Genomic DNA, 25,852 nt, shown 5'->3' on the forward strand with positions numbered 1-25,852 from the left:
CTCTCTCTACATGCTGCTGATAGGTAGGATAATATGAAAAAATAATATGAACTTTCATTCATATGCTGATGACACTCAAATAAACATTTTGTTTACACCAAACGACAACTCTTCTATTATCAGTTTAGTTAAATGCATTAAGGAAGGAAATACTTGGATGTGTGAAAACTTTTTGTTACTCAACTCTGAGAAAACTGAGGATCTGTTGATCGGAGGCAACAATACTGATAGGACTACTATAACTTCAGCACTTAACTCAGAGGATTTAAACATTTGCCTCAAAGAGACAGCACGTTACCTAGGCGGCATATTAGACACAAGGCTCTTAACAACTTGCATTGTTAAGTGCCTTGGGACAACCTTGTTGTGAAAGGCGCTATATAGAAATACATTGATTTGAATTGAATTGACAATGTAAAATGTTGTGTGTGTTGTTTGTTAAACAAGACTGTCTTTATTTATCAAAAAATAAAAGGAATTTGCTAGGAATGCAAACGTTAGGTTGCGCTTCTTCATGCTGCATCGTCGGCATGAGTGGAGCTTTTTAAACGTCTGTACTTACTGTGCCCCATAAGAAATCGTTTGTCCCCGTTCAAAAGAGATTGTGCGATGCCCTGCAGTGTTCGCAAAGCAAACCTTTGACAGTTTGAAAAGAGGAATTTATTCTGCTTCCTGTGCGTGCAGTAGTTACAAAGTTGAACGTCTTTACACGATTTGCTGCAGTTTTCAGTGGGCGGGCTTTGTCAGATGGCTTGGAAAAACGCACTGTGTTTCGGCTCGGGAAACATCATGAGAAGTGTCCTGCATGTTTTCTGTGTATAGCTGTCTTTTAACGCATACAGAATTCATTCGAAATCATTGATTTCTCCAATTAACAAGGGTCCCTTAAAAGATGAGTCAAAGTAACGTCTAATCGGATTAGTTTCCTTAGAGCTGGTTCAGAGTTTGCTCAAGAGTTTACCTTTCACAGATGCGCAAAGAAGAATGTTGGGGGTGCATGCTTCAAGGTGCCTTACAGCTGTAGGGAGTGATTCGAGACGATTCATGCCGTGTGCTCGTTCCCATATACCGTACGCCCCGGGGTGCAGTGCTAGGATGACGTAAAATACCGCTTGGGCACGTAACGGCGTTATATGCAAGTGCGGGACGTGAGGGTTTTCGTTTGTTCATTTTGTTTTGCTCTGCTTTGCTTTGTTTCTTGGTCAAGAGGCGTAAGGTAAGTCGTAATCCAGGGAGAACACTGGTGGCAAACAGTCCGAGGTGAGAGGCGAGGTCCAAAGTCGAAAAGGCAGAAGGGGAGTCCAATATCCAGAATAAACGAGGTAATGGAAAAAACGCCAGGTAGAGCTCTCAAGGAGTAGACTCAATACCAGCGGGAAGCAGGTAAAGATGGTAAAAATAGCACTGCGTACCGCACGGTGGAGTGTGTGCAGGTGGGTTAACTCATGCGGCGGCGTTTGTTAATAATCACCCGCTGCTGGTGCTGTTTAGATTGCTTAAGAGTTGGTCTTAACTGCCTGGCGGTCATGACAAGCTCCTCTTTAAGCTGTGGTTTAGTTTTGCATTCATGTGTTTCTAGAGCAGTTATTTATGGGGGTGGGTGGGTCTTTCACAGAGGCTCAGGACAAATCCCCTGCATGAAAGTCTACTGTGTGCGTTCAAACAGTCACAGGTTAAGAGCCAGGCAGGAGGACAATGGACAGAAGAAGCAACGAACTAAAAATAAAAGAACGAATATGAAAAAGCCACCATCTTTTTCTTTTTGACATTTTCCGACTTTCATGCAAGCCAGGACAAAGTTGCTCGTAGCTACTTGTGGATTCAAATACTCTATCGAGTGCTATGATGAGTTTTTGCAATTTGATTGTCGTCCTGTCAGCCTGTTTCTGTTTTTTTTTTCAATCTAGTGATGGAAAGTAAGAGGGAAATGATGGAGCAATCAATAACCGCTCCGGAAAAATGGCAGAAAGAAATGGCCCGTCACTAAGGACATTTGTGAAGCAGAGGAGTGACATCACCACAAAGGCGACTTATTCTGCTGATCGTTTTGGTGAATAATGATTGAGGCGTGTTAAGAGAAAGGTAGCTGCGTCAGCATGCTTAGGCTGCAAAGGATAAAGCAAAGGTTTACTCCATGCTGAAAAGAGAAGAAAAGAAGCACAACGTTTCGGCTGTGGAGCCTTCTGCGCCATCTTCTTTAGCAATGGTGATGATGTTTACATTGGAAAAACTGAGACACGCATACTGGAGGGGCTTGAACCACCAACTTTTCAGCACCACAGAGTCTGACAGTCTTTTGTGCGCCCTACATTTGCAGGTTTATGGTCAAAGAAAACAATCACTTGCACTTCTTGCAGCCGGCAATCTTTTTCCACTGACAACCAAGAAATGGATTTCATCTTTCACAAGCTGTATGGATTTCTTCAAAAACAAGTTATTCCAGAAAGGAAATTAATTCTTGCATTAAACTGAACCAAGCTGTACATGTTTGTCTGAAATGAGATATGCGGCACAACAAGACACGGAGAGAGGCACCGCTGGTATTCAGACCCAGGATCGCCTGCTTACTAGGCAGGCACTTTAAGCCACTAGGGAACAGCGCCAGCAGAGCACCGTGCTTTTACAGACACTTGGACACATCTGCGTTCGGTGTGCACTTAATCTGCTCTCTGAGCCCGTTGCCTCCGTCCCATTTAATAGCAGAACTGACGCCAAGAGAAATGATGAGAAATGGCATTTATCGGGCACTTCTCATGTCCAAGGAGCTCAATGCCCTTGACACCTCCCCAAGGCGACAGAGCTGTGCATTCTTTGGCGACAACATTTTTTCTTTTGTTTTATTTCTATACTTATTGATAGAATAAAAACGATATGTCATGTACTGTAAGGGAAATGTCTCTTTTCATGGGGAAAGCTAGCACCAGCAAATGTTGTGTTTAGAAGAAGTGATTTAACATGACACGTGACCTAATTTACCGGAGCAAAAGCTCACCCAGCAAGCCCTGCTTTACTTCTACAGGAGAGAAGTACTGTAGAGTCTGCAAGATGTTCAGCTGGGTAGCTACGTCAGCATGCCTCGGCTGCAAAGGAACAAGTAATAGGTTTATTGCATGCTGAAAAGAGAAGAACGGAAACACAGCGTTTCGGCCGTGAGGTCTTCTCACACCTGAAGAAGCCTCACACCTGTAAAAGGCTCCATGGTTTTCTTTCTTCTCTTTTCAACATGGAATACACCTATTGTCTGCAAGATGTGACAATTTCACGGTGTTTTGGAAGAAAACCTTTTTTCTTTGAATTCAAAATCAATCAGAATTTCAGCATGACACACCAACACTTTTTCTGTTTTAAGGAGATGATATTTTAAACCTGATAAAAATAGTAGGAAACACAAGTTTCTTGCTGTGAAAATTTAGATGGGGAAGTGTACTACTGGTAGCAGTGTAGAGCTCTCTGTGGTGGAATGCAAACACATGTTCTATGGGCCAGTGGGGTAATGGATTACGCGTCTGACTTCGGATCAGAAGATTGTAGGTTCGAGTCCTGCCTGGTTCGTGAGGCTTTTAAACCTCTCAGGTTCCTCGGTAACAGGTTGCCGTCATGTATATGAACTATAGAAAAGCATCTGCCACAACCCGTAAATTAGCACGCAAGTGCGGGCTAGTTAACACAGAACTGTATGGAGATCATCTCCAGCTCCGAGCTCAATTGCAATGAAAAAACATGCAGAACAGAACTGGAGAGCAGCTGAATTTGTGCTCAGTAGGGTGGGGAGGACTCAGCATTGCTATTGTTCTAATTGGCATGAACTGCAGGGGATCTGAATCAGAACACGTCAGTTAGTTCGATCATTGCGTCAATATGTAGGCCACGTTAATATAGAATTATTACTTTGTCTGTCTCGTCTTTGTATATAGGTGAATGTCCCTGACAATTTCATGTTAGTTTTTAAGAACGACATTGGTGCTAATATATACATATATAGCATATAAGGAACACGTAAAAGTTTAGTCCATGTTGAAAAGATAAGAAAACCGCCACAACGTTTCATCTCGGAATAAATCTTTACTTGTTGTTTTGCAGCCTACCCATTCTGACCTAACTCCTCCCTTGAAATTCCCTAACAGATAAGGGTACGTAACGGCTCATGCGATGCTCAGTTGCAATTTGTCCCAAAACAAACAAGAACAGCAGCTGAGGGTTTGAGTTTGAACATGCACTGTATTAAAGCAGCTTTTATTTCCATTGATAAATGCTAGATATTCCTACAGAGATTCTCCAGGTAGTAAGCGATTCCTGTTTCTGTTTCTATTTCTGTTTCATATATATATACAGTATATATACAGTATTGTACTATTATTATATAATTGTTACACTGTGGCTGTGTTGTGTGTGTTAAGCTGCTGTTGCACTGCAATTTCCCTCACGGGATCAATAAAGTATCTATCTATAAGAAGACATTACCAACAACGACCACAAGATGGAGATATTGTCCAAAGAGGCAAGAAGGGCAAAGCCGCGATAAGGTAAAATCATTTTTTGTAAGAGATTGCTGTCAGAATGCACATCCGTATCCCAAACAGAATCTCTAGTAAAATATGATCATTTGTGAAACAGGCAATTGAGTGTCTGCTACAATATGATTGCTACAGATGCAGCCATTCAAAATGCGCGGGCGTACGCTGTACGCAGTCTACCACAAGTTACCGGTAAATACCGCGAGTTACCGGTAAATACCGCTAGCAAAATAATAGTATCCGGAATTTCCGCAAGGTGGAGCTAATAAAGCTCAACTTCTCATGTTTGAGCTGTAGCCATCAAAGTCTTTAATGAAGATATTACTAATAGTATTAATAATAAATGAACTTGGACAAGCTGTAAACTCAAAGTATTGCCCTGGTCCACATTATTTTTTTCATTGCCCGTCTTTGTAAAAGTAACACCACAGCATTTCGCAATCACGCATTTTTTTCCAATCATGCAAAGTACAGTAATTTTTGAGAATCGATTCACCATGCCTTTCACATGCTCATAAAAGAGGTTGATTTAGGAACATAAACATATTACCGTATGCAAACTGTACTGTATACAGTTTGTATATGTATATGTATATGTATATTTAATGTCTTAACTGTGCCCGTTTAAGTATTGAATATTTATATGGAATTTTACCACTGAAGGGAAATCTTAGTGCCTGAGCATAAAAAGAATAGGAGCATACTGGAACACGTGTGAAGGCCATAAACGATATTAATTTTGGAACATAAACATACAGTATATGGCTGGTCTCGGTACTTTAAAGAAAACATACACGAAACATGGTTTCATTATGACCAGAATCGGTCTTGAGATATTTTTAACTTGATTTACAGTATTTGAGAGGTATGTCTTGACACCGATACTACGTAAATACTCCTCACGTATATGTTTCTAGGTTTATATTATGCATTTCATACGGTCAAATTGCTTTTGAGCAACTGATAAGAAGCGCGAAACGGTATGCCCAGGGCGTTTTAGTTTTCGTTTTGTTTTAATGCAGTGCAGTGGATTGATTAGAGATATCAAGTACATACAAGTCATTTTTTAAATGTTGTAGTTCGTCTTGTAAAAATGTTACGAGTACATCATCTGTCAACAATTACACAGGTTCTGTTTCCATATTGCGGTTTTTGGTTACGTAATATTATTTTCTAATTTCACGTTGTGAATATATGATTTGGGCAAACAGAGCCGCAAAGAAGTACATTATGGGTTGTTGTTGTTTTTTTGCAGTTTTATCTAAAATAAGCGATGCTTAAACCTTTGTCTGATTCTTGTGAAACTATCCACACGACAGTTACCTAGGAGTTGACTTCAGTGATGTCACTGATGGGATGTTTCTAAAAATCCATCCTCTGTAAAACATCTTCTCTAGTTGTTCTGCATATGTATTCGCTAATGAAGCTGTGTTTTTCGGAGCCTGGTTCTCTACATTTCTGTATGAACCAGCTTAGAGGGCTAAAGACAGCTTGTGTTTAAATTGAGTGTAAGGTAATTTATGCTTCTAAAGTCATGGTCAGCATTTATTATTGTACTGTGCTGTAAACTTCTTCTGTGCCTAATTACATTATTTTATAGTCGATAATGTTTCTGTAGTGCTTTTTCAGCCCTCAGCATGTGTCTGCGCTGGTGGTGCTGTGGGTTAGGTTCCTGACTCCTATGTCACATGGTCTGTGGTTGAATCTCATGGAACTATGACTTTAATTTTTAACAAACATTTCTTTGAAAAAATGAAACATTTCCCTTGGTCAGAGATTAAATAAAACCTCACTCGCATCAAAACAAATTTATATTTCTAAATATCACAACATGATCGAATTTACGTCTTTTTAATAACAATGAATAGTCACCTATGCGTTACAAAATAAACATTTATATTGATTTGAATTGCGTTTTGATTTAAATCGTAAACGCGTGTTTAAATATATGTGTTTAAAGGCGATATACTGTATAAAAGCGCTGATTCTTATGGAATGTGTTCGGCCGGGGATTCAAAAAAAATATTTTTTTTAATCGCGTATCTAAGGAAAATTGCAGTATAACTTTGTTCATGCACAAACAGTGGCATGTTACATTATAATTTGGGTGTCTCCTCTTGCCAGAAAGCTCTAAATTGCATTTTGAGTGCGGTTTTTGACTTTTTCTAAATTGCAACCCATAAATAAAGCTGATACAGTTTAGACTTACTGTATTCTAAACTGTATTACAACATCACATTGGACAATGCAACGTAAATTGCAAAAATGCACTTGGAATCTATCCTAGCCCTACTATGAAAATTATTTAAACTGCGACACTTATCATTCATCTTTAAATAAACTTTATTTTATATAGCGTTTTAAGCGAATAGGTAATTAGATTGCTCATAAACCTAATCGCTTTTTCTACATAAACACAGCGTGATTGCTCTCTGAAAATGGTTTTTTCTTTATATTTAGGCTCAGATTTCAACTATAGATCGTATTATTATGAACTTTCTTGGAAAAATGTCTTTTATGTAAACCATGTTTGCTATTAATTCATTTAGGGCTAAAATACGTTCATTGTCTTCCAATCGAGTCGAGTTGACATTGGAAGCTTGCCACGCCCGGACTGTTACACCAACGCATTAGCATGTTGAAGCGATTTCATTGAGGAGGCCATCTACTAGTTAACACTGTACTTCCTACTTTGAAAATACCTGTGAAATTGGTTTAATTCGTCACAGCCAGCACTCCGGCAGAGAGGGGGGTTGTACTCGTTAATGTCTGATGACATACAAGTGGAAAGATTACAGATTTTAATCGTCTTTTTTCTGAACCAGGGAAAATCTGATCATGTTTCTCTATAACAATAATAAAAAACTTTATTTTCAATTATTTTACATATCCCGCTTGCACATCGCATGACTTTAATAAATCTATTCTTTATTAATACTAAATAAATAATACTAAAAATACTTCAGCAAATAGGTCACTTGATTTTTGGAATAATTCCAAATAGCACAATGATCCACTGGCATCCCTGAAGTCTGTTTAGTGCATAATCTTCCAAATACAATCACTAAGCAATTATAAGAATTATACCATCCTACTTCTTTGTGATATCCTGTAAAAACTAAACCTATTTTTATAAGGCTTTTACTCAAAAGATTTCCAAACACACAAAGCATTTGTGAAGTACTATAGTATTTCTAAAGGTTACTGGTACAACATCAATCATTAAAGCTTACCAATAAAGTTTAGATTGCTGACTATGGACTAACTACATTAACTAACTGCAATGCAACACTATACATTTTACAAGAATATCTGGTTGAATTCTTGCATTTGTAGCCAATTTAATGCGAGAGAAATAAGCCAATTTAATTATTTCACAAAAAATAATGTGATATAAAATGGATGTTTTTAACTTTATTGTAGTGTTTTAGAAACTAATATGTCTTCAAAAATGGTTGTTTTTCACTCCTAGGAATGAAAGCTGTTGTTATATAATGTTTATTTTCAAATTTTGAAAAATCAAAGGATTCTAGCTTTCTCCCCTTTCAGGCATCGGACACAGAGAACCTCATGGTTTTCCTAAAAATCATTTTTTATGTTCCCTGGTGTTCCAAACTTAGTTTTAATCAATTTTAATTTGTTATTATGTTAAAAACAGGGTAATAAATTTCTAATTGGACTATAAATAATGTCATATTGTCTGCTATAAAACTGATGTTTTCAACTCTATTGTAGAGATTCTAGAATCAACTAATAGAGAATTGAAATAAAAAAGGGCATAAGAAAACATTACCAACAACGACCACAAGATGGAGATATTGTCTAGACATTACCAACAACGACCACAAGATGGAGATATTGTCCAAAGAGGCAAGAAGGGCAAAGCTGCGATAAGGTAAAATCATTTTTTGAAAGAGATTGCTGTCAGAATGCACAACTGAATCCCAAACAGAATCTCTAGTCAAATATGATCATTTGTGAAACAGGCAAATGAGTTTCTCAGGTGCCCATTGCTCATTTTCAGACACATTTATGCAATACTTTCACCATGCGTTGAGCAATAGGGATTAAAGATACCAGAGGTAAGGTTTAAAAGTGATTCTGAGGTGCAACACATCAGCGATACAGCTAGGCATCTGAAATGCGGGGTTTGAGAGCCCTTCAGGGAACACCGTACCCTAAAGGTACCAGAAGTCCACTAGTATAAGCATTAAGTCACTGTCACCCCTGTTACAATGTGATTGCTACATATCTTCATTTCTTTGGTTTTTAAGGAGTAAGAGTGCAGGGGGTCTAAATCTGCGATCCAGTGTGTTGAAGTATTTCACAACACTACCTGTAGCCCGTATGGAAATAAATACTAATTCTGATTATTGCCCTGGGCATGTACCAATAAATCACTGAGCATATATCACTGTGTTGAAGCTAGAGACCTGTATGTAATATTATGGTGCTAAAATGTCATTTTCACATATATTAATGTAATAAATGATTGCTTATGCTTAATAAACAAATCTAATTAAAATAAAAACTTAAATTTTGTATTTGTCTTGTACCATAGAACATGATTTTCTTTGTATTTCAAGCCCACAAAGTGTCCAAATGATGCACGACATGATATAAGGAAGATTATCACATGAAAAATCGGTATTATCTTTCTCATGAAAATGCATTCCTTTCATTACCTTTTAATTTTTAAAATGAACTCAAGTTGTGTATAATGTAATAATTTAAGTAGAATAGATTCTAATAATATAATGATCCAGTGTGTTGCACTACTTCACTGCTTCACTGTTCTATGCCGTCTGGAAATAAATCCTCAGACTGCTTACTGCCCTGGGCTTGTACCAATAAATTACAGGAGCACATCTATATATCACTGCGTTGAAGCAGGAGACACACAATCACTGCAAACACATCCTAAATACAGTGTTCCAGCACCTTTGACCTCATCCAGAACGTATCATTTCTTGAAAGGGATTGCTGTCTGAATGCACATCTGAATCCCAAACAGAATCTCTAGTAATATACGATCATTTGTGAAACAGGCAAATGACTGTCTCAGGGGCCCATTCCTCATTCTCAAGACACATGTATGCAGTACGTACACCATGCATTGAGCAAAAGGGATCAAAGACACCACAGGTAAGGTTAGAATTCATTCTGACTATATTCTAAAATATTGGACTCATATTCTTATGATGGCAGACATGATGCTGCGTTTAAAACCGGGGTTAATGGACATTATATGACTGTCAATTCTGTTTTGTTTTGGAGACACTTGGCTGCCTATATGGTACAGTGCAGCGTGAAGGAAACATTTTCCAAAACTGTGTCAGCTCAAAAGTTGTAAGAGAACCTCTCCAGCTGCTTTAACTCTCTTCATTTTTGTCATTTAATTGTCTGTCGGCACTATGTGGCAGCGTTGCATGACAACCCATCTCACCACGGAAAGGAACCTAACAGCTTTGGTAAGAGAGGAGAAAAGGACCTGGCCAGTAAGGGGCTCGAACCCACGACTTTGACGTTATTAGCACCATGCTCTAACCAACTGAGCTAACCGGCCTCACGACAGTGGTCCTCTCTGTGCAGTGCCTTTTACTTCCATTGACAAATGATAGCAATTCGAAGAGAGATCCTTCAGACCAGCAAGCAAACCCACGGCTATTTCGGTTTTCTATCTAGGCAACGTTGGTGTCTGCAATAGCATACATGAAAGCGTGATGCAATTTCTGTGGCTACATTTGTTGCACGTCATGCACAGTAAGAGTGTTTCTAACACCAAATAAAAAGTCAACAATTAGCGATCACGCCTTCTCCTCAGTTAACCCACTGAAACCCTTGCTGTTAACAGTTCTTTACTGCGTGCTTTAAGAACACCTACATAATGTGTCAGTTCTTTCAGCTTTATTCATTAGGTTTTCAAAGGCATAAGTAGAGCACCAGAGGCGCGAACGTAAGATGTGTGGTTATCTGAAGAACTCATTTCCATGGCAGCAGGGCCAAGTGATTCAGCGTATTTATAGTACCAGGAATGGAGAAACGGCACTTCGCCTTTGCCGGGGAGGCACAAGGATACGTGTGGCAGACGCCATAGTCGGCAGGATTCAAACCTGTGCAGGGAGTTCGCAACGGATTTCAAGTCCATCGCCTTAAACACACGGCCACGACTACAGCAAGCTCACCCCCGCCGCATTCCTCCTATAATCTAACACAGAGTGCGAGGTGGCTGCAGAAACTTTTTCAAAGTCGCTCTCCGTTAAAAAAAAAATAAATACCTTTGACAAAATACGTGCCGGCAGACAGACATGCCTCAGAGGGTTTAAGGCTGGCTTCACGTTCAAATGATAAAGTCTCCCCGTCCGGATGTCAAAATGGAACTTTGGCAGACAGAAAAAACATCAACAAACCACAAATGTGGACAAGGATTTTACAAGCTGCACCACACTGCACTTTCCAAAGCATTTACATTCCTGTTAGACGCAGGAATTGCCTTTGATTTGCGCGCTTACGAACGCCATGGAAAACGAAACAAAACTAAAGCCCTCAGCTCCTGCACTTGATTATAATGCCGTTACGTGTCGAAGCAGGAATTTATGTCATCCTACCACTGCAATACGGGGAATAGAGGGAAATGAGCACACGCTACGTATGTCTCAATCACTCCCTAGAGTCGTAAGGCGCATTGAAGGGTGCACACCGATCATTAATCGTTGCGCCTCTGTGAAAGGAAAGCTCTTGAGCAGTCTTTGAAACAGCTCGGATGAAACACTTGATTGCTTCCATGTGCATCTGGAGCCCATTTCTTATTTTCACTTCACGCCGCCCAAAGCATTTCTAAAACAGGAGATTCGTGTTTGGGAATGCGCCCTGCCCTACGAATAAAACAGGTCTACGGGTCTGAAACCTGCTCCACGGAAAACAGTTCTGTTGCGCTTTTGATCAAAGGGAGATTCGCTGTTCTTACTTTTTGATGACATAACACCCAAAGGGGCTTCTTTGGAGCTGGATTCCAACCAGCATCCTAAAGTTTCTTGGCGGTATCCTTTACAGTCCTCTGTTCGGTCGACAAGGGACAGAAGGGGGCAGCTTTCCTCACACACACAGTGCAATGTACTGTAGTGTTCCCGTTCATTGAATTCGCAGTTCTGCATCAGACCTCTAACTCGTTTCCTTAGCTTGGATTTAAGCCATGAAGCAGGCTTCTAGTCTATAAACGTCTAGAGAAATCACAAACTATTTGAGAGGCCATCATCCCAGGGGAACTGACAAAGTCTATCCCTAAACACCTAGCGCAATCTCTCGAGAGACTGTCAAAAATCGCTTTCTCCGTTTGCGTTGCAAGTAAGTGAAAACGCGGTCTCAAACCAGAGCCACTTGGCAGCAGCGGCACGTAAATACTGTTACTGTCACTGCTCGATACTGACGTTAGCCTACTATACCATGTTCAGCCACCGCTAGGAAATGTACGGCTCTAGTACTGGAGCAAACAACAGGAGGGCCAAAGGCACACGGGCACACATGGAGAGTGACGAGAATGGGACTCGAACCCATGCGTGCAGAGTACAATGGATTAGCAGTCCATCGCCTTAACCACTCGGCCACCTCGTCTAGGAAACTGGGCTGTCCAGACATGGGTTGCAGCGCTCCAGATGATCTTTTTCTTTTTTTTCCCTCGTACTCGAGGGTCATTTTCCTGTTCCACATGCGATTTCAACATTTTCCTTGGGAGATGTCAAGCCAGCAAGCCACTGGTTCAGTGGCCATTGTGGAGTTCAGTGGCCCTGTTGTACACAGAATGCACATTGAGCTCCTTGGACATGAAAAGTTCCAGATAAAAGCCATTTGTCATCCTTTCTCTTGGTGTCGATGTTGCTATTGTATGTAAAGGTGGCAACTTGCTCAGCGAACAGGCGGAGCACACACCGAATGCAGATGTGTCTGAGTGGTGTGTCCAAGTGGCTGCAAAACGACAGCACTCCCAGGGCGCCGTGGCTTAGTTGGTTAAAGCGCCTGTCTAGTAAACAGGAGATCCTGGGTACGAATCCCAGCAGTGCCTTTTTTGTTCTGTGTTCTCGAACAGAACTGGTCATTATGGACAACCGCCTACAGCTAGACCTAATTAAATGCAAGTATTCATTTCCTGTCTTTAACACGACTTGTTTTTCTTAAAATGGATGCAACTTGCAAAACATGAAATACAAACCTTGCTAATCAGTGCTAGCGGCTGGCAAAAAAAAAAAGAAGTCAGCAATGTTTTTTTCTTTAACCTTAAGCCTGCTAATGGAGAAGAACCTAGTCGCCATATCACATACATCCGTTTCAACGATAAGAAGGTAACAACTATCCTCACTCCAGTGTAAATCTCACGTTGAGGGCATATTTTTTTCCACTTTACCATGAGTCGGGCACAGCTGCACAGAGGCGAGAGCAGAGCAATGAGGTCACGGGGACAGGGGAGTCACACGCTGGCGGTTTGAACACGCGGAAGATCACTGAGGGATCCACAGTATGTGGACCCTCCGTGCGCCATCATTCCACACTCCAGACTCTGAATCCTGCCATCCGAGTTAAGATCTCGGCGGAACCTGAGGCGCAGTTCTTTCTTAAAACGTAATCTGGTGAGCATTTCTAGAATCGTACTTGTATAGATGCAGCCTTTAATGTGTTGCTAGGTTAAAATTTATGACTTCTTGAACTTCAGTAGGCAACTGCCCTCTTGATTTCGGATTTAATTTCTTTATTACAGGGGCGCTTTTATGATGACAGAGTCATGTTCAGGTACTTTGCTTGATGGAGGAAGCTCATTTCGGACTCTGTGATCTGCTCACCTGGAAAGGTCTGCTGTACTACTACAAGAGAGAAGTAGAGTCTGGAGGAAGGGACAATTTTATGATGCTTTGGAAATCGAAATGAATCAGAATATCAGTGCAAAAGACAAACTCTTGGTTTGGTTTAAAGAGATATGATTTTAAAACAGACAAAATGTAGAAAACAGGTGTTTCTCACTTTTGGAAAAGAATGGACCGGGGGTAATATTTTACTAGTTGCAGTGCTAAGCTCACTGGGTTACAGTCCTGCAATGTCACACCAGGGTCAGTGGTGCAATGGATAATGTGTCTGACTATGGATTAGGAGTTTGGAGGTTCGACTCCTGCCTGGTGCTGGTTGTTTTTAAACACATCAGCCTACTCCCTAAGTAGCCTGTGCTACTTACTGCATTGTAAGAGCGATTGTGAGCGGTTTTGTTTTCTCTCTTTGACCAGCCCAGCTGCGCCCCACCCGAAGGCAGGGTAGCACAAAAATTGTATGGAACTCATTCATGCTCCTCTCCATGGAAATCTTTAGTAAAAGGCAAAAGATTTGTACGAGATGAAGAGAAACCAGAGTGCGTGGCTGGACAGCTGCAGGAGCCCAGGCCGCCTTCAAGCCCTCTGCCCTGCCGGTCGTGGTTGGCAATGCACCTGGCCTTACAAACGAGCCAGTGGGGCCCGTTCAGCTCCGGGCTCATCGCCTGCGGCTCTCGGCTTACCTGGCAGGGGAGATACCTTGATCAGCCTGTAGTTGGTGTAGTTGGATTGTTTTCTTGTTTTCTGGAAGCAGTGTTTGTTTTGCAGTTTGAGATGGCAACCTTTGGATCCCGCAAGAATGCTGTACGTTTTGAGCTTTTGGATGACCTCTTCATGGATCGTATGCAGTTAGGCAGAAAAGTGTTACAGAAGGAACTTGGCTTTGAACCTCGGCACTTGGATTTCATCTTCGCTCTCCCAGGCATTTGAGGTTGTTTTTGCTACCTATTCTCTGTTTGAACAATGTGTGGATGTGTTTGAGGCAAAAAGAGGGAAAGTTCCTGCCCTTGAGAAGATCAACTTGCAGCCTCTGACACAGAGAGAGAGGAAAACGGTGCATGTTGTTATGTTCTCGGAAATGGCAAAGACGGAGGACATTCACACCTGGCTTAAGCAGTACTGCACAGTCCACCATGGAACTGAGGTTAGAGATGTTGACGGTATAAAAACAGGAGCAAGGAAATTCGAGGTTCGCTTGCTACCGGACAATGTAAATGGAGGCTTAAGGCACCTGCCCTCTACAATCCGGCTGGGCGCCTGCAATGGCTATGTTTTTTATGTGGGACAACCAAAGGTGCGTCGGCGCTGTGGTGCTGTGGGACACCTGGCATCGTCCTGCACTGTGAAATGCTGCAAGACCTGTGGCAAACAGGGACATTTAGCCTCTGACTGTTCAATGCTGCCAAAGTGCAATTTATGTGGCTCGGAAGGACACGTTTTTAAGAACTGCCCTCAAGCCTACGCCAATAAACTCAAAATGAGAAAGGATGAGGCAGTGCTTGTTTCAGCCAAACCGGCCCGAAAAGCCAAAGCAAACAACAAGTCAAACAAAGAACCCTTGTTGAACAAAGAGTCTCAGCCTCCAGCCAGGATCAGTCCTGCTGTGGCTCCGGGGCCGGTGGAAGAGAAATCCACTACGCTCCCACAACCGCAGACTGCACCAGACAAGCACGAGGGTTTGAAAACCCCAGAGAACAGCGAGGACCCCTCCCCCACTCCTGCTCCTCAGAACGAGGGCCATTGTGGGGCCCCCACCGGTGGAGCGGGTCCAGCGACGATACCCAGGATTCAGCGGAGCTGCTTTTCTCAGACTCTGCAAGTGCTACAGATGCCCTCCTCTCCTCCATCCAGTCCGTCACGGAGGATCTGCAATAGCTGGTGGGTGAGGGGGAAGAGGAGACTGGTGCATCGGCTGCACCCCTTTCCCCTCAGTGCTACCAGGAGCTGGACTTGAGGAAAAGGAAAAATGACTCTGTTTTCTCCCCGAGCGAGGAGGAAGGAGAGCATGGCGATGGGAACAGCTGGAACCCCTCCACCCCTCCCTCTACCCCCTTCCTTGAAATGGACTCCGTGAACGCTTTTACTGCTGCCACCCTGATGAAGGCTCATTCAGAGGATGGCTGGCAGGAAATTGGTAAGAAGAAAAAGAAAAAGAGAAGGTAACAGGTGAGACCGAAGAGAAATGTGTTTTGTAAAGACTGGTTCCACTTTCTTATGTAATATGGCTCTAAACATAATTTCTCTTAACACCAGAGGTATCAATGACAGAGTTAAATGCCAGTGTGTCTTTGATTACCTCCAGCAGAGAGAGGGAGATGTGTTGATGTTGCAGGAGTGTGCTTTAGCCTATCAAGAGAGGTATAAAAGCTTTGAAGATAGGTGGGATAAAGGGCCTTCTGTTTGGTCAGGGGACAATAACAACAGAGCCTCTGCCGTGGCCATTCTTTTCAAAGGATGGGCTTTCAAATTGAAAAGTATTCAGAGGGTCATAGATGGCAGGTTGCTGTGTGGATGTGGAATGGGGGACCGTTAACCTGCGGCTAATCAATGTGTATTGTCCTACTGACGTGGGAGGAAGGGTGGAGCTACTCAAGGCACTCTCTCCCCTATTGTTAAGTAGCACAGACGTGATAGTGGGAGGGGATTTTAATTGTATCTTAGAGCACACAGACAGGCAGTCTAGCTCTCTGATAAAATTGGATTCCAGCTCACTGGCCCTGCAAAACTTAGTTCAAGACTTTAAACTCTCAGACACATATAGATGTATATATCCCACAACAGCAGGATATAAATGGTCAGGGAGGAATAGCAGCTCCAGAATTGACTATTGCTTTGTCTCAGAGAGAGTGAAAGTTGTTGGGGTCACTCTTCAGCCTGTCTTCTTCTCAGATCATCAGGCTTTAGGGTGTAGAGTGGAACTCAAGGGCGGGACTGTCTTTGGCCCAGGCCTCTGGAAACTCAACACTAAGCTGCTAGAGAACGAGGGGGTAGTATCCTGCTACAAGGAGAAACTATCACAGTGGCTGTCCTTGCAGTGTCTGTACGGGTCAGTAGGAGAGTGGTGGGAGGAGGTGAAGATGAGGACAAAGGCCTTTTTCATGGCTGAGGGAAGGAAGGCTGCTGCCAGACGGAGAGGAGTGCTAGCCAGGAAACAGAGGCAGCTGCAGCGTCTCTACACGATGCTGCACAGTGGCTTCGCTGTGCTCGAGGATATCACCCTTTTAAAAAAGGACATCCGGAGCATAGCCGAAGAAAGTAGTCGAGGAGTGCTGTTAAGAAGCAGAGTGCAGTTCTTGGAAGAAAATGAGAAGTGTACTCGCTTCTTTTTCAGGAAAGTGGTAGGCTCCAAGTCTGTCATGGAAAGTGTAGTTGATGAGGAGGGACGAGAGAGAACAGAGCCGAGTGCTATCCTCTCCTGCACCAAGGCCTTCTACTCAAGACTGTACAGCTCTACAGAGGTAAAGGATGAAGAAATTCATTTTTTTACCTCAAAGCTAGAAAACGTTTTGAGTGAAGAAGATAGGGAAGTACTTGAGAGGGATTTGACAATAGAAGAGCTGAGACAGGCTATGGAGAGCTTACAGAAGAGGAAAACTCCGGGTGCTGACGGGCTCCCTAAAGAATTTTATTGCACCTTTTGGGATCTGCTTCAGGATCCGCTACTGCTCCTATTCGAGGGAAGCTATAAGACAGAATTGCTGCCTGACTCCTTAAGAGAAGGCACTATCTCTCTCTTGTTTAAGAAAGGAGCAAAGAATGACATAAAGAACTGGAGACCCCTCAGCCTGTTAGGCGTGGACACTAAGATCCTGTCCAAAGCCCTTTTCCTGCGCCTACAAAATGTAGTGGCCTCACTGGTAGGGAAAGAACAGACTTGTGGGATAGCAGGACGCCTGATGAGCGACAACCTGGCCTTGTTGAGGGATGTCTGTCTGTACTCAGAGGATCGCTCCCTCCCTCTGTGCATTTTAGGTGTAGACCTAGAAAAGGCCTTTGACCGCCTAAACCGGCAGTACTTAACATTGGTACTTGAGCACATGAATTTTTGCCCCATCATGAGAAAGTGGATTAACCTGCTGTACACAGGTAGCAACAGCAGAGTAATGGTTAATGGCAATAGATCACACCCCTTTGAAGTCTGTTCAGAGGTGAGGCAGGCCTGCCCATTATCCCCCTTGTTATTCGTTTTGGCTATGGAGCCCTTAGCCTGTGCCTTGCGCCAGGATCAGGCCATTAATGGGATACCAGTGCCTGGAAGTGGGGGAGGAGAGGTAAAGACATCTCTATACATGGATGACCCTGCTCCTCTCTGACAATGCCTCAATTAGCAGAGCTCTGCAGTGCTGTGATCGTTTCTCTTTGGCTTCATCCGCAAAAATTAACAAATCTAAGAGTGAGATTTTTTATCAGAACTGGAGGGAGCCAAAAGAAGGACATGATCTCAGGCTGCAAGAGAAGAGAATTAATTTACAGGTGCCATTCCCCGGCATTGTGGCCATTGTCGGTGCTCACACGCGATAAGATAAGGCGGAGGAGAGTGGGGCATGCCCAGCGGCAGACATTCAAGGAGGGGGCAGTGCGAGGTGAGGTGAGGTGAGGTGCGACACCCCGGAGCCCCGACGCAGCTAATGCGGAGCACTTGTTGGACTGGCATCGAAAGGACGTGTGCGCACGGAGCAAGCCTTCCCTGCGGCGGAGCGCGGGAACTTTCTCCCCCCCTCCCGCTGCAGGAGTTGTGTGCGCTGCAGCGGTGCCGAGAGAAAAGCACAGAAGGCAGCAGGCTCTGGAGAGCAGGTAAGAGATGGAGCCTTGTGGGCAGGCGAGCAGGCCCGTTTTTTGGAAATTGCTGAAAAGGTTTGTTCGGTGTGTGGCAGGCGCACGTCGCGAGCTTGCGTGGCGATCTGCCGGTCTGGAGTTATGCAAATGAGGCCGAATTGCATCCCGGGACATGCTGCGAATGCGCAACGGTGACTGCAGATGTGTAGGAAACGGTGCGCTCGTTTTCTTGTTTTGCCCACACTTTTGAGTGTTAGTGTGGCGTGTGAGTGTGCGAAAGAGTGGGCCCAGCAGGAGGCGGTGGCGTGCAGGAGGTGGCCTAGGCTGCGCAATTTGTGCTGTGGGTGCGGGCCTCTTGCAACTTGGTTTATTTGGTTTATTTATGGTTCGCATAAATAAAACCGGAAAAGAGGAATTTATTCTGCTTCCTGTGCGTGCAGTAGTTACAAAGTTGAACGTCTTTACACGATCTGCTGCAGTTTTCAGTGGGCGGGCTTTGTCAGATGGCTTGGAAAAACGCACTGTGTTTCGGCTCGGGAAACATCATGAGCAGTGTCCTGCATGTTTTCTGTGTATAGCTGTCTTTTAACGCATACAGAATTCATTCGAAATCATTGATTTCTCCAATTAACAAGGGTCCCTTTTTGAACCTGCCAGAAGCATTCTTTCAATGTAACAGATTTACTCCGGGGAAAGGCAGCATGACATTGAGAGTAGCTCAAGCTTTCAGCACCCGTATCGGACTGCGTGTATGCAGACACCGCTCAGAATCCCCTGTAAGATTCTCCTTCAATTCTGTTTTGCATTCCGTTTTTCAAAAGGCTGCGCTTTGCTAGTCACAATCCAAGGCTCATGACAGCATTTGAAACCAATCGCCACTGCGTTGGCCGGGAATCGAACCCGGGTTAACTGCTTGGAAGGCAGGTATGCTCACCACTATACCACCAACGCACGCCCACAGGTGCCCTGCAGGACACCACCAGAGAATGCTCACGATTTCGGAAGCTGTCTCCGGGACGTGCTGATTCCACACATCCTGAATAAATCATGATATTGTTAGTTGCTGTAGCTAGACGTTCAAATGAGTTTCATGGCCAGATGGACTGTTTCCTCCAGCGGTATAGTATTGCAGTGAGACAGCACGATGCCTGCAAGACTGTCACGCTAAACGCCACAGATTGTGTTTGTGTTGGACAGTTGGACCCTACAGTTGGACCCTCGTCGACAACCTGAATAGCTTATTCAGAAGCAGTGCTGGACCGGGAACGAACCAGCTTCTTCCCAGGCACAAGAGTGACTTGTGAGGACTCGCGGTCACACTCTGTGCATAGAGACTTTCTACCAGCCAGCCGGACTGCTGGTAGATCCCCTCGGAGCAACGACTGCCCTGCGCGCCGCAGTCAGATTCCTCCGCCCGTCCTACTCCGAGCTGCACCTTGACTGGTTGGCCGGTAGCCAGAGGACGCCGGGACAACGCCCATTGGACAACCGCTGGAACAGAGGCTGCAACAGAGCCTGTCAGCTGGTTTGGTGTTCGTGCCGGGAAATTCCAAATCCATACACAGTGGATAAGTAAACCCCATGTTCTACATTGCGTCTCGAGAATTTAATTGTACCTCAACACAAGTTGTTATCAATTTAATTCATGAGTAATGTATTTACTTCCGAGTTTAGAGTAACAGTGGGTAATAACACTGATTAGCGATTTGGTAACCGAACGATATATATTGACATATATTCTCTGTTGTGTATCTCTTTGTGTTTGCATCTCTTCGGGATTATATACCTTGTATATTGATAACCCTCACAGTAAGGTCTGCCACTCGTATCCAGGCAGACTAGTATATGTTTGGTGCACAATTTATATTAATAAATGTATCTAGTCTATTGAACCCCTGTGTGTGCGTTGTTAGTTGTTCTGACGATTGATTTTCTAAAAGCCCCAACGAACAACCTTGTGATTACTGCTACAATTAATAATTGTCTCAGTAAACCCATCAAACCATTACATTTAATGGCGTCCCTGGGTGGGTGAGTTTAGAATGAAATGAGAATCAGTCGCACAGAATAACTGAAGTTCAGCACAGCACCGCGGCTTCTATACGCGAATACCGGGTGTGCTGATAACTGCGTAAAGAAATCCCCCTGTTTTCTAGCGTTTAGTGTAACGTGTGCTGATTGGAAATCCATCTGCTCGGGTGTCTAGATTCCATACTGTATTTTGGAAAAAGAAAAAAAAAAGTAATACTCTTAAAGTTTCTCTGACGTAATGACAATGGCTGCTAAAATGTCTGAAGTGGAGTCGCTTATAAGTACTATTTCTAGCGACGACAATCCTGGTTACTGGAGTGGTATCGAAAAGTTGAACTTTGATGATATTGAGAAGCTGCAAGTAGATTTAGTAGCTAAGGTAGCGAACCAGCTTAACACAGGAGTGTCTGTGAACGCAGTTCTGGTCCTATCGAGTTTCACCTTAAATCTAGCTAAACAGCTGGAACTGTCTTTGTCCGAGCTGACAAAGTTTCAAAAGCTTCAGGGAACGCTAGAAAGATATAAGGTGGAGCGAGTCGAGTTGTTGGATATAATCAGAGAAAAGAGAGTGAAAAATGAGGAAAGTGAAGACTGACTCAGGGAAGTTTTAGGTAAATTAGATGACTTGTCTGCTAGAGAAACTGCGGCTGAGGTAGCTAGGAGAGACCTGGAAGGGAGCTCGAAAGAAAAAGAAAAAGAAATTGAGAGTTTAAATGAGCTCAGCCAGGAAAGGCAAAAGGAGTCAGATGCTGCCGTACTGGAAGCAAAATAGACTAGATCCCACTTGCATGCCAGCCCACCTAGCAGCCCGGAGCGCTCACCCAGCGCGCCGGGAGGAGGTTTCTCCCGGCCAGGGTCTGTGGTCGGATCGGCATGGGGGAGATCGCCGAGTCCTGCGCGAAACGCAAGGGCGAGTCAGTTCAGGCATAGACCCCCTGCTCCTGATCACGGCCGTCTCCCTGCCCGCGGAGAAACCGTAAAAATTAACCTCCACTCCCTGAGGCAGTTAGCCAAAGATGTAGAAAGGTTTGACCCGTCAGTGTCAGGGAATAATGTGGAGACCTACATCGATGAGCTGAGATATACTTTGCAGTTTATGCCCGAAGCGTCCGAACAGGAAAAGGCTATGTAAGTAAGGAAAACTACCAGCCGAGCGATCCACGAGTGGATGTCTAGACAAGGACCGGAAGTCTGTAATAGCTTTGAGGAGCTGTGTCAGGCAATGATCGGAGAATTTTCGGCTTTTATCGATCCCATAGCTGCCGTGGCTGCTGTGCACCATATTAAGCACGAAAAAGCTGAAGCCCCTCGCGACTATTATCAGAGGCTTAGGCGCACTTATTTTGCAGGGCGGAATGAAGAGGGTTGCGAAGAGAACGTGAATTTCAAAGGTTTATTCATTGCTAATCTGCATCCCTCAGTCAGGAAAATGATTGTGATGCACACACAGCGATGAAAATGGCTGACATTAGAAGGTTGGCTCAAAAAGCCTGGGGAGCTGAAGTCTCTGCTTCCTCAGAGCGAAAACCTGCTAAAACGGCCGTGTTCGCCACTAAAGCCAGCAGGGTTGACGACTCGCCTCAGCTCGAGGCAGCTGAGGTTCCTGAGCTCGCTAAGCCCCGGCACAAAATAGGCAGGCAGGACCGCACTAAGCGTCAGAGCCGCCGTGAGCGCTACGGGGAAGGCAAGGGCTCAGGCAGAGTCTATCATAAGACTGGACGCAGGGAGTCGACTGCAGCCCGCCTGGCCAGGCTTGAACAAGCCCTGCCTGAGAGATCAGGACAGGGTAAACCTTCCGCACCGAATGCCAGAAGTGTGAATGAGCTTAGGGGGACCACGCCCCTTCTCACTGGAGGAGGCGGGGATCCGCCCCAAGCCCCTCCCTCAGTCTATCTGATTGGGTGGGAGGGTTCCTGCCTGGAAGAAGGCTGTGACTCTGAGTTGGGCGCTGACCCCGCCCCTGAAGTCAAAGAAAAGGCAGGCTTCCAACAATTCTTAGGGAATCTCAGCCAGAAAGGCAAAGCAAGGCGTATTTATATCAAGGTTTTTCTTGAAAACGTCTTAGATAGAGAAGCACTGATTGACACTGGGGCTGAAATTAGTTTGATGTCAGCCGATCTACTCAGCGAGCTCAAACGAGTAGCGAAAGGAAAAGGCATCAGACTTAAGGTAGAACCGTGTAAGATAGATATTTCCAGCTATACCCAGGATCATGCCAGGATCACACACCGAGTGTGGGTGGCACTTAGGTTCGGGCCAATGAACATGGTGCATCCTGTTTACATCTCTAGGTTAAAAAGAGAGCCACTACTCATTGGCCAAGACCTGCTTGACAGGCTGGAGCCTCTGGTGGACTGCCAGCGTGGAAAATTGTGGGCTCAGGTCAAAAACCCTAAGCCTGTTGCACAGCAAAAAGGGGGATTCAGTGGTTATACTGTGATCACACAGTGCCCACTGAACACTATAGCTGAGTTGGAGGTTCCTCCTGGTTCCTCTGGACGAGAATAAATGTCTCTTCTTGCTTTCCAAAACTACAGGGAAGTCCTGCCCAGGCCAGCACTCCCACGGTCTCCCAACTACAGGAGCAGTGCTCCGAGCAGCTGCTTGACCCGCCAGGTAAAGCACACCCCCTTTTCATCCCTGAAGAAGAGTGGATCTCCCTGTCCGGTAATGAATGGGAGTCCTTTCTGTGCACCCTGGTACCTCAGGGGGTCCAGGACTACCACCCCATGGTGGTGGGAGGGGGTCCAGGTGGCAGAAGTGCAGGTTGATGATGTAATTCTTAGCCTCAGCTCTGAGAAGTCCATAATCAGTGAAGGTCTGTTCGAGGACCTGTCGCGAAGCTGTCAGGTGACCCTGGTGACGCAGTCACAGGTTCTGTGGTGGGCACCCCCACCTCATAGGTCCATTTGGAGCAAAGGAAGCTGTGTAGCTTCCATCTCCATCGGAAAAAGGAAGTTTGCTCACTACTTCCAGGTAGCACCTCAGCTGACCCATTCGGTCTGCATTGGTGCAGACCTATTGGTTCGACTGGGCGCCCAGCTGGACACAGTAAACAGTGTGCTGTGGAAACGGGTGGACCCAGATGCCCACTCTCTAAGCGGTGACCCCGAGAACATTCGGTCAGGTCAGACGATTCCTCAGGCCTGCCAGGTAGTAAACGAATCGGACCTGATCGTTCCTGCGTCAACAGCAGGGTTTCCGGTACGCCTTGTCCTAAAGAAGGGACAGAGAATGGACGCTGAGATGGTTTTCTTCCAACCATCAGCTCAGTTTATCAGACTGAACCTAGCAGTCTGTTGTACCCCCAAACTGGAACGGAATGGCCGAGCCACCTGCCTGTTGGTGCAGAACATAGCAAAACAAGATGTCAAAATCCCTGCTCGCACTGACATGGGACTGGAATTGACAATAGTTTCTATGATTTCGAACTGGCCATCCCAGTACTGGGGCAGCTCCCTGGTCCCTTGGCTTCATAAAAGCGCCACTGTAATAAAGAAATTAAATCCAAAATCAAGAGGGCAGTTGCCTACTGAAATACAAGAAGTCATCAATTTTAACCTAGCAACACATTAAAGGCTGCATCTATACAAGTACGATTCTAGAAATGCTCACCAGATTACGTTTTAAGAAGGAACTGCGCTTCAGGTTCTGCCGAGATCTTAACTCGGATGGCAGGTTTCAGAGTCCGGAGTGCGGACTGATTGCGCACGGAGGGTCCATATACTGTGGATCCCTCAGTGATCTTCCGCGTGTTCAAACAGCCAGCGTGTGACTCCCCTGTCCCCGTGACCTCATTGCTCTGCTCTCTCCTCTGTGCAGCCGAGCCCGATTCACGGTAAAGTGAAAAAAAATATGCCCTCAACGTGAGATTTACTCTGGAGCGAGGATAGATGTTACCTTTTTATCATTGAACAGGATGTATGTGATGTGGCGACTAGGTTCAATTTTGTATCCTCTTTAAAAGATTAAGGACTGGGGTGAGCGTGATTTACCACCCTTTCAGCTAAGAACCCGACGTGCGCACCGTTTAAGCTGCATAGACTCGGTCGTTTAACTCTTCTCCATTAGCAGGGTTAAGGTTAAAGAAAAAAAACATTGCTGACTTCTTTTTTTTTGCCAGCTGCTAGCGCTGATTAGCAAGGTTTGTATTTCATGTTTTGCAAGTTGCATCCATTTTAAGAAAAACAAGTCGTGTTAAAGACAGGAAATGAATACTTGCATTTAATTAAGTCTAGCCGTAGGCGGTTATCCACTGGGATTCAGACCCAGGGCCTCCTGTTTACTAGGCAGGCGCTTTAACCAACTAAGCCACAGCGCCCCGGGAGTGCTGTCCTTTTGCAGCCACTTGGACACACCACTCAGACACATCTGCATTCGGTGTGTGCTCCGCCTGCTCGCTGAGCAAGTTGCCACCTTTACATACAATAGCAACATCGACACCAAGAGAAAGGATGACAAATGGCTTTTATCTGGAACTTTTCATGTCCAAGGAGCTCAATGTGCTTTCTGTGTACAACAGGGCCACTGAACTCCACGCTGGCCACTGAACCACAGCAGTGGCTTGCTGGCTTGACATCTCCCAAGGAAAATGTTGAAATCGCATGTGGAACAGGAAAATGACCCTCGAGTACGAGGGAAAAAAAAGAAAAAGATCATCTGGAGCGCGCCAACCCAGTTGGGACAGCCCAGTTTTGTTAACGAGGTGGCCGAGTGGTTAAGGCGATGGATTGCTAATCCATTGTGCTTTGCACGCATGGGTTCAAATCCCATCCTCGTTGGTTTCCATGTCTGTTTCCATTCTGTTTTTGATCCCTATTGCTCAATGCACAGTGAAAGCATTGCATACATGTGTCTGACAATGAGAAATGGGCCCCTGAGACAGTCATTTGCCTGTTTCACAAATGATCGTATTTTACTAGAGATTCTGTTTGGGATTCAGATGTGCATTCGGACAGCAATCCCTTTCAAGAAATGATACGTTCTGGATGAGGTCAAAGGTGCATCATTTGGACACTTTGTGGGCTTGAAATACAAAGAAAATCATGTTCTATGGTACAAGATAAATACAAAACTTAAGCTTTTATTATAATTAGATTTGTTTATAAAGCATAAGCAATCATTTATTACATTAATATATGTAAAAATAACATTTTAGCATCATACGTTTAGTATATTTAGTCCCTAATGCTGAAAGAAATGATCATAGAACATGACTTCTAACCTTACCTGCGGTGTTTTTGATCCCTATTGCTCAATGCACAGTGAAAGCATTGCATACATGTGTCTGACAATGAGAAATGGGCCCCTGAGACAGTCATTTGCCTGTTTCACAAATGATCGTATTTTACTAGAGATTCTGTTTGGGATTCAGATGTGCATTCGGACAGCAATCCCTTTCAAGAAATGATACGTTCTGGATGAGGTCAAAGGTGCTGGAACACTGTATTTAGGATGTGTTTGCAGTTATTCTGTGTTTCTAGCTTCAACCCAGTGATATATATATATATGCTCACTGCTTTTTTGGTACATGCCCAGGGCAATAATCATTATGAGGATTTATTTCCATATGTGCTAGAGGTAGTGTTGTGAAATTCTTCAACACACTGGATCGCAGGTTTAAACCTGCACTCTTACTCCTTAAATACCAACAAATGCAGATATGTAGCAATCATATTGTAG

At 44.2% G+C, this 25,852-nt stretch overlaps 5 non-coding genes across 5 annotated transcripts; 2 read left to right on the forward strand and 3 right to left on the reverse strand.

The window, feature by feature from the left end:
• Nucleotides 1-12,043: 12,043 nt before the first annotated feature.
• trnas-gcu (transfer RNA serine (anticodon GCU)) lies at nucleotides 12,044-12,125 on the reverse strand. The gene has a single exon. It is a non-coding gene; the product is annotated as a tRNA-Ser (tRNA).
• Nucleotides 12,126-12,499: 374 nt separating this feature from the next.
• trnat-agu (transfer RNA threonine (anticodon AGU)) lies at nucleotides 12,500-12,573 on the forward strand. The gene has a single exon. It is a non-coding gene; the product is annotated as a tRNA-Thr (tRNA).
• Nucleotides 12,574-13,789: 1,216 nt separating this feature from the next.
• LOC138235547 (U5 spliceosomal RNA) lies at nucleotides 13,790-13,906 on the reverse strand. The gene has a single exon (XR_011188225.1). It is a non-coding gene; the product is annotated as a U5 spliceosomal RNA (small nuclear RNA).
• Nucleotides 13,907-19,018: 5,112 nt separating this feature from the next.
• On the reverse strand, nucleotides 19,019-19,090 carry trnag-ucc (transfer RNA glycine (anticodon UCC)). Its single transcript has one exon. It is a non-coding gene; the product is annotated as a tRNA-Gly (tRNA).
• A 5,779-nt stretch (nucleotides 19,091-24,869) lies between these two features.
• On the forward strand, nucleotides 24,870-24,951 carry trnas-gcu (transfer RNA serine (anticodon GCU)). The gene has a single exon. It is a non-coding gene; the product is annotated as a tRNA-Ser (tRNA).
• The last annotated feature ends 901 nt before the right edge of the window (nucleotides 24,952-25,852 follow it).

Source organism: Lepisosteus oculatus, unplaced genomic scaffold, assembly GCF_040954835.1.
Source record: "Lepisosteus oculatus isolate fLepOcu1 unplaced genomic scaffold, fLepOcu1.hap2 HAP2_SCAFFOLD_82, whole genome shotgun sequence".
Classification (NCBI taxonomy): domain Eukaryota; kingdom Metazoa; phylum Chordata; class Actinopteri; order Semionotiformes; family Lepisosteidae; genus Lepisosteus; species Lepisosteus oculatus.